The sequence below is a fragment of the Bison bison genome, unplaced genomic scaffold, assembly GCF_000754665.1.
Source record: "Bison bison bison isolate TAMUID 2011002044 unplaced genomic scaffold, Bison_UMD1.0 scf7180017864080, whole genome shotgun sequence".
NCBI lineage: Eukaryota > Metazoa > Chordata > Mammalia > Artiodactyla > Bovidae > Bison > Bison bison.
Genome location: NW_011494652.1, coordinates 877,105 through 886,530, shown reverse-complemented (window position 1 = coordinate 886,530; position 9,426 = coordinate 877,105).

The window sequence follows — 9,426 nt, the reverse complement described above, 5'->3', positions numbered from 1 at the left end:
TTTAGAGGCAGGCGGGGGTGGGGAGGGATGCCATGAGCCGCGGCTTCGGTGGAAGAATTCAAGGCTCGGTCCACGCGCGCACCCATCAGCCTTCTCATCTCTAACTGCTCCCTTTTAGTCAAAAGGAGAAGTTTATTATATATATATTTTTAGTAGCTGACCTATAAACCCCTGAAAATTATGGCTTACAATGGAAAGGGTGACGGAAAAGAGCAAAATCCGACGGCTAGCGGTATTTTTGCTGGTGCCTCAGACCAGGGGAAGCGGAGAAGCGGTGGTGTATTTTCCTGAGTTAACTGTTTTTGGACTGTTTGCGACACTGATGTCCCCCACGGGTCAGGGTCAAAGGCTTGGCTGAAGCCTCAGTCCTGGAGGTTCACTTACCCTCCCCTAGCTGCCTGAAAGGGTGGGGAGGAGGGAGATGGAGACGGTCCCCAGGCCCAGTTGGGGCTGAGAAAAGCCCCCCACCGCCACCCAGGGACATGAGAGTGGGCCCCTGCTGCCTTCAGCACAGCCTGAATACACGGAGGCCTGCCAGGACTTCAGACTCCACGCCTCTCCTCCAACATGGGGGTCTGCACTACGCCTGCCCTCCCCCTGCACACCAGAAGCCAGTGAAGCCCCGCTGAGCGGGGGAGGGTGCTGGGAGCCATCGAGGGCAGCGACACCCTGCCTGAAGGAGACTCGTGACTGAGAACAGAGTCTGGCCAGGGTGGGCACCTCCCCACTCCCAAACTCAGTGCCGCCCAGGCATCCTAGCCCCTGTCTGCCTCTCACAGCTCTAGCCCCCGCCTGGGACCTGCAGAGGCAGCCCCCTGCCACCTGGATTCCTGGTGTCACCGAGGGTGGCTTTCTCAAAAGCAGCGCCAGGGCTGTGTAGGGATGGGGGCTAGTCCCCTCCCCTAGGGGAAGGGGCTCGCAGCAGAGACCCAGAGGTTGCCCCCCATAGGGAAAAAGCCCTGCATTTTGACACATATGTGTGACCAGGCAGCTTATTTTGGACCAGACTGGGAAGACAGAATGTAGGGCCTTTAACCATAAACCAAGGAAGGGAGGATAAAGGGCAGAATCTGAGGAGGAACTGCCCTGGGCAGCGATGGGCAAGGCACTTTAGCTGGGTGTTCGGGCATGGGCTGGCACCCATGTGCTGGGTGGGACGGGGCCTGTGCGTGGACGGAGGACCAAGGCCGAGAGGGAGACAAGGTGAGCGCATTGGAACCGGAGGGTCCTGGTGAAGCAGGAGAGTGGGGCCAAGGGGGCCGCAGAGGTCGGTCTTCCCTGGAGCTGGCCTGGCCTGCTTGGTGCATGTCGTCTGGGCACACAGTTTAAGTATTATTCAATGTAATCGTTCCTTTTAGGGTATGCCTCCCGGGCCTCCTTATTCCCTGGTGTCCCCCTGGTCTCCTGGACCTTCCTGGGTCTGATGAGCTGGAATAACTGCTGGATTTTGACTCTAGTCCGTAGGGAGCCCTTGGTGGGGGGTGGGCTGATTCATGGGGGACAGAAGCTGAGGCCATTTCAGAAAGCATCTTGAGGCTGCTGGGACGGGAGCGAAGTAGTGGCCACTTAGGGGCTCCTCTGGCGACCCAGGCAGAGGTACCAGGTCGGCAAATAATTCCAGAGCCTCTGACATGCCAGGCCCTGCTCGGGACCCCAGAGACACAGCAGTGCAGGAAAGGAACATGGTTCTCTGCTCGTTGGAGCTGCCTCCGTGGTGGGAGCTGACCCCCTAAAACCTCATGAGTGAGCTCCTGGGTGGTGTGAGGAGTGCGCAGAGCTGAGCCTGGGGCCTGGGGGCTACTGTCTAAGGGAGGCCACGTGGGGAAGCCCCCTCCCCACCCCGCAGCAAGTGCCACCTGAGCTCGGTGGATGTGAGGGGTGCTGGTCCCGAGGACTAACTGGAAGAAGACAGTCACAGGAGGGGGACCACTGGTGCAGAGGCCCTGAGGTCTGGAAGGTGGACTGGAGGGGCCGGAGCGGGGCTGCAGAGGGTGAGCTGTGGGATATAGTGGGAGGGAGAGCCGCTGGGGTTTGCTGGTGGCCTGGGCTGGGACTGGGAGTGCGGGGCCAGAAGGCCGGCAGGGGTAGGCCTGTGGGGGCCCTGGTCCCAGACACAGGTGAACGTGGGCCATTCCCAGAGCTCAGGAACCCTTTCCAGAGGAAGGGAGAGTCCCCCCGTTTTTGGACACAAGTTGTTGTCCAGGCTGCCCTGATTTCCACTCTCAGCCGGGCCCTGTGGTCACCATGACACATTTTTTCTCTCAAAAGTCCTGTCAATGAGGCCTTAGCTTTCCACATTACAGGTGAGGATGGCAAAGCCCAAGGTCACTGGCCCAAGGTCACTTACTGGTAAAGCGCCAGTCAGGATGCAGCCCACGCTGCTGGCCCCACGGGACTAGCTGATGCTGTCTCAAGAGCTTTTTTTTTTTAAGTTATACATTATTCAATGGTCTTCTCTGGTGGCTCAGTTGGTAAAGAGTCTGCCTGTAATGCGGGAGACCCGGGTTCAGTCCCTGGGTGGGGAAGATCCCTGGAGAAGAAAATGGCAACCCACTCCAGTATTCTTGCCTGGAGACCATGGACAGAGGAGCCTGATGGGCTACAGTCCATAGGGTCACAAAGAGTCACACGACTCTTTATTCAAATATTTAATGTTATTCAAATATTAATTAGAGTCTATATTTTATATGAGTTCACTCAATGTTGGATACTCTGTGGGTTTGGACAGATGTACCAGTCAACCTAAAGGAAACCAACCCTGAATATTCACTGGAAGGACTGATGCTGAAGCTGAAGCTCCAATACTTCGGCCACTTGATGTGAAGAGCCAACTCATTGGAAAAGACCCTGATGCTGGGAAAGATTGAAGGTGGGAGGAGAAGGGGGCGACAGAGGATGAGATGGTTGGATGGCATCACTGACTCAATGGACATGTGTTGGAGCAAGCTCTGGGAGATGGTGAAGGACAGGGAAGCCTGGCACGCTGCAGTCCATGGGGTCACAGAGAGTCGGACATGATTTAGTGACTGAAAAACAAAAGCACCCTGATGGTGACTATGGCTCTCTCTCAGTACCTCTCAGGTTTGACATGGCTGGGACAGAAAGCCCAAGACATTGGTCAGCTGCTCTGCATGGTGGTGGATTGCATCATTGTCCAAGTATTTGCTGCCCGCCCCCCAAGTCGTGGGAAGCTTCTATATCTCCTGCATGTTGATATCAGACTTGGCCACGTGACTTGCTCTGGCCAGTGAAATGTGATTGGTGTGACGTATGCCACGGCTGAGCAGAAGTCCTTACTCCCCTGGGTGGGGGGCCACCTTTTCATCTCTCTGCTATGAGACCAGCAGGGTCCCAACGGGCTGCCCCTTCTGCTGACTTGCAGTAGAACCCAGCCCCAGCCTACTCCCACCAGGACGGGACTGTCGAAGAGGGAAAACCTCTGTAGCGGTGTGAGCCACCAATTGAGATTTTTGTTACGCAGCATAAGGTAAATTAAGCTGACACAGACAGCTTCTTCGAAGATCCCAACGCACTGTTTTAGGTTTCCAGGAATGATAGCAAGGCCCCTGGGTGGCTGAACGACAAGGCACATCAGGGAGCATCGGGGCAGAGGAGCTGCAGGTGGGATGGAAGAATCTGAGGGCAGGACGGTGGTCCTTCTGCAGGGCTAATGGCACAGTGACCCAGCTTCTGACTCATCCCTAGATGTACACGCTGGCCGCGTGTTCAGCCCCACCATGGGGACCCACCATCCTGAGCTTTCCTGAGGCAATAGGACTGATCACAAGATATCACCCGAATGAGACCCCACATGGTTCTTCCGCCTTTCCCCCTGGGCCCCGCACTGAGCCGGCTGGGTGGTCAGGGGACTTGGGCCCTGGAAGCAAGGCTCACATTCCCACATCTCAGTGTGCGGGCCATGAAGGCATCGGCCCCCGCCGCAGGGAGGTTGGCAGCTGGAGCTCAGGCGAGTGTTTCTGCAGGTCTTGTTCTGGGTCGAAGAGACCAGTCTCATCCCTGTGCGTAGAAGCCCCACCTCCAAAGGCTGAGAGATCTGGAGGGAAAGCCCTGGCCCCTTGCCTTAAACAGACAACTCTGAGGGGCTGTCCCAGCTCTGGGGCTCGCAGGGGATTGGCGGAGACCTTTGTCACATCTGCGTTCAGAGCTCAGCTTCTCTCCTTCCCAAGCCTGCTCCTTCACTCCCCTGTATGGGTGAGTCTGAGACTGGTCCCAAGTGAAACCTCCTGCACACGTGCGCACACACACACACACACACACACACACACATACACACATACACACATGTCCAGTAACTCATCTAACTTTTTTATTTGTTGAAGGTGGAAAATTATCAAAATTTGGGAATGAGTCCCAGTCTCAGATTGAGGGCAAAAGAAGGGGGCAGCAGAGGATGAGATGGTTAAGCATCACTGACTCAGTGGACATGAATTCGAGCAAACTCTGAAAGAGAGTGGAGAACAGAGGAGTCTGCACTCTGTGGGGTCACAGAGTTGGACACGACTTAGCCACTGAACAGCAACAACACAGCCTCGGAGATTAAACTCTGTGCCCACAGGTGCGCGTGATTCTTTTTTATCCTTATTTATCTATCTGGCTGTGCCAGGTCTCGTGGGATCTTTAGTTGAGGTGTGTGAACTCTTGGTTGAAGCATGTGGGATCTAGTTTCTCGACCAGGGGTTGAACCTGGTCCCTTGCATTGGGAGCATGGAGCCTTTGCCCCTGGGGCACCAGGGAAGTCTCAACCATACTTAAGTAACCCCAGTCACTTATTCTGAAATTTAACGTTGGTGTTTTTTCAGCCTGGAAGTGAGTTTTTCAGGGGTGGTGAAGATACAGACTGTACCACTGGCCTGTGTCCCTTAGACTGAGACAGGGAAATGGCCTTTGGTGGCATGAGTGGCTTTAAGAAGAAATGCTGTGAACTTAGGCATTGCCTGAGCCCTGGGGTTGGGCTCCCCCAGGAGCCAGCCCACTTCCCCGTCAGCCCTGGAACCCAGCCGGGGTCATGCCCCTCGACGCCAGGGCACGGAGTCAGAGGAGTGCTGGCACCTGGCCCTTTTCTCCCACCGGCGTGAGAACACCTGCTCCAATGATCTCTTGCCAAGTAAAAACCATCCAGTGCTTTGTGGTTTGAAACAACCGTTTTGTTGATACCTAGGCTGTGATGAGTCAGGAGCTTGGGAAGCGCTGGCAGGTAGCTTGGCTCTGGTGTAAGGGGTATCAGCTAGGGTGGTTTGATGGGGTTGGGGGTTGGCTCCCAGGCTGGCTGGCTCACTCCCACGCCCGGCAAGGCAGAGCCGCCCCCAGCTGGGGCCTCCGCTCCTTCCCGTGGGGTGTCTCCTCAGGCCTGCTTGGGCTTCCTCGCAGCGTGGCTGCTGGGTTCTGAGTACTCGTGATCCAGGTCCTGGCAGGAGCGGCAGGGTCTGTAGGAGCCGGGCCTGGGATGTTGAGTCCAGACACCTCTGCCCCGTCCGACCAAACAGATACGTTGCCCAAGAGTTTGCGACCACCTGGCCACAGCGCCCTTCCCGGGAGTGCTCAGCCCCGGGGCTCGGTGAGTACCCGGCGTGCTCTGCGGTTCTGCCTCAGGACTCACAGGACAGCTGCTGCTGCTGCTCAGTGGACAGTCGCGTCCGACTCTTTGTGGTCCCATGCACCGCAGCACACCAGCCCCCCTGCTTCTTACCGTCTCCCCGAGTTTTCCCAAGTTTGACAGTTGTTACCCAGATGAAAAACAAAATTGGTTTCCTTCAGCAGGGAATTTTAGTAATAAGCAGGAAAAAAACACTGAGTACTTCTTGTATTTGAACGGACCAAGCGCCGGGGGTGGCTGGATCCAGGCGAGAGTCAGAGTTGGGGGCACATGCCACCGCCAGTAGGGACCCCTCCCCACCAAGACCACGGAAACTTTGGCAGCATGACAATACCTTTCCTTCTTCTTTTATTGTACATGTGTATACTTTATACAGATATGCAACACGTGACAGGTATTATATATATGCGTATCATGTACAGAGCACACACACATGTATCATTTCTCCTTTTCTTTGTTAACTTTGTAGCTAGCGCTCAAGTTTCTCAGCAATAGTATCACTTGTAACTCCTTTAAAAAAGTGCTTAGGGAACTTGGAACCTGCAAACACACACCAGGTTCACAGAAGTGCACCTTGAGCTCCACGTGCTCACCAGCCAGAGTCAACAATCCTTAACATTTTCCTAAACTTGTCCATTTGTTTCCCTCCCCCAACTTTTAACTTTTTTTTAATGCTGTTTGTTTTAAAGCAGATTCCAGACCCCGAATCCTCTCACGGGCTAAGTCTGTCCCCACCACGTGGTGGGCATCGGTCAGCGAGTGCCCTGACCTTCAGGGCTGAGGCGGCTGTGGTCCGGCCCCGCCTTCAGGGCAGTTTGTCCAGAAAGCACTCCTTCCCCGCGTCCTAGAAGATCACTGCTGGCTTCCAGGGACAGCCCTGGGCTTCATTTGAAAACAGCACAGAAACCTTGCTGACGTCACGCCAGTGCTGAAGCAGAGGCCTGGCGCAGGGGACCGACGTCACGCCAGTGCTGAAGCAGAGGCCTGGCGCAGGGGACCAGTGCACGATGTCCTGTTTGCAGACGGTCTTCGCCGCCCAGAGGGCCTCCTCTGCAGCCTCCCACTGGGGGGACAGTCCCTGCCTGGAGAGGACATCCAGAGTCCTGGCTGCTCTTCTGATCCTCTGTTGAGTCCATTTTTGGTGACTGAAATAGAAATTCTAATAAAAGTGGAGCTGTCGCACATGCAGACCTCCCTGGGGAGGAGTCTGGCTGGGGTTTGAGACAAAGGCAAGTGTCTGTCTCCTCCGCTTTCCTGTGCAAACCTCCTTCCCTAACTGTCCTCCTGCCCCAGGGGGATCCCAGTGTGGCCTGTTAGACCCCAGGGGGTAGGCACTGGGTGTCAGGACCCTGGACCCAGCTCCCAGCCTGTGATGGAGAGACCTCCACGGGTTGTGATGGTGCTTTAAGCTCAGAGTCAGGAGCCTGATCAGGAAAGAGAGGGCGAGGGACTGGGTCTTGGGGGGCATGAGAGAAAGGAAAGAAAGAAGGATAGAAAGAAGAGGGAGGAGGGAAGGAGGGAAGAAAGAAGAGGAGGGAAGGAAGGGAGAAGGAAGAGGTGGGCGAAGGACATGCCGTGAGGGTCCTTCCAGCAGATCCCCGCCGAGTTAATTCTTGTTCTGCTTTCCTTCTTGGGTAGCTCATCTCAGGGACGTGCCTTTCAGTTCTCCTTGAGCTGCTTTGGGGGCTTAAGGAGAGATCAGCCCCACGGGCTGCCACGGTGTCCCTCGGGTTCCAATACAGACTCCTGCCACCTGCCTGGGGAGCTGAAGGCCCCCCATCCCTCCCACCCAGCTCACCGCCAAGGGAAGAAGAGTGAGCAGAACCAGCCCACCCAAAGAATTGAGAAAATAAAGAGCATGGGTCCCTGGGAAGCAGATCATCCTGGTTCTACGGGGAGATGGGCCTCCCATTGAGGAGCCTTCCAGGGAGGCTGGCCGGGGCTGCCCCCCGGGAGGCAGGGAAGGCGGTGGGAGGAAATTGCACTGGCTGGGCCACTGCACAGACAGGAACCAGAAGTGGCATCTGGGCGGGGTGTTCAGGGGGAGACACCGCCACACAGCCCCGCTGCTGGGGGTCATGCCAGGTCAGAAATGCCCAAGCAGGAAATGAGATGCAACTTGTAAAGGACATCAAAGGAAATGGAAAAACATTCTTCTAATATGTCAGGGAGAAAAGAGGGAGTGGGGGAAATGCTCGCCCTTGATGAGGGGAGGGGTGGGGGGAGATGGAGGCACAGGATAATTAAAATCAAGATCATGGAGATCAACAGAACTGGAGAACTGGGATTGGGGTGAGCACCTTCCTGCTGCCAGGGGACCCAAGGAGTCGGCTCAGGGGCCTCCTGGGGAGCCCCTCTGCTGGGATCCCAGATCCACGTTGAGAGGCCTGGCCATCCCCGCTGGCTCCTGCAGGCGGAGGGATGAGGCGTCCCTCAGGGTGCACGCAGCAGGCCACCAGCACAGGGCTGGCAATGCCAAAGACCTGGTTGCTGAATGCACTCCTTTTCCTGGAAGAAAACTCTTAGCAGAACTGGGTGCCAACACGTGAAGATGCCTAGACCGTGTGGTGCCCAAGTCTAGCCCCCTCCATGGACAGACAGGGTGCTCCACAGCAGGGACAGCCGGACTCACAGCCTGTCCACAGCCTGGAGCCATCCCCACCCTCCACTCAGGCCGAGGCCCAGCTTCAGTGTCGGCGAGAAGCCGGCTGTTGGGGCAGGCCCTGTTCCCTGACTCTGCAGATGCTCACAGGTGAGCCTGCCTGCTGCATTGGGGGCACCCGGGGCGCCATGATAGCCTCCGTAGCAGCACCACCTCCCAGTGGTCAAGAGGGCCCAGGCTGGCTGTCTCTTCCGCCCTCCAGGGAGGGAGATTGGGGGCCACCAAAAATGTTGAAGATCTGGGAAGGCCCACAGCTGCATGAGAAACAGGGAGGAATGCGTGGTCTACCCCCACCCCGACCCCATGGGCTCTGCACTTGCTGCGTCTCCTCGCCCTCTCTGCCCGGGGTCACCACGGAGATGACCGTGGCTACAGGCTGGTTTTCTTGATCACAAGTTGTAGGGGACATTGGTGCTGGTGCACGGGTGAGTGTCCACAAATTGAAGGCCATTCACTCAGGTACCTGAGGGCGTGGCCCTTCCAGCTGCAGGCCTCAGTCCAGCCTCTGAAAGGGGCAGGCCGATAGGAAGTGTGGGGACCCTGGCCTGGCAGGGACCAGGAGGGCCAGGTGTGACTGGGACACACAGGTGCCCGCCCCTCTTTTACAAGCTTGCTGTTCTTGTTCAGCCCCTCAGTCGTGTCCGACCCTGAGGCCCCATGGACTGAAGCATGCCAGGCTTCCTTGTCCTTCACCATCTCCCAGAGCTTGCTCAGACTCATGTGCTCTGAGTCGGTGATGCCATCCAACCATCTCATCCTCTGTCGTCCCCTTCTCCTCCCGCCTTCAATCTTTCCCAGCATCAGGGTCTTTTCCAATGAGTAGGCTCTTCGCATCAGGTGGCCAAAGTACTGGAGCTTCATCTTCAGCATCAGTCCTTCCAGTGAATATTCAGGACTGATTTCCTTTCGGATGGACTGGTTGGATCTCCTTGCAGTCCAAGGGACTCTCAGGCATCCTCTCCAATACCACAGTTCAAAAGCATCAATTCTTCACACCCAGGCTTCTTTATGGTCCAGCTCTCACATCCCTCCGTGACTCCTGGAAAAACCATAGGTTTGACTAGACGGGCCTTTTTACAGGCTGGCAGGTCCTTAAATGGGCTGGACCTAGTTTAGGGAGCTAGGCCAGAGCAAGGCTGGCTGGGGGCGC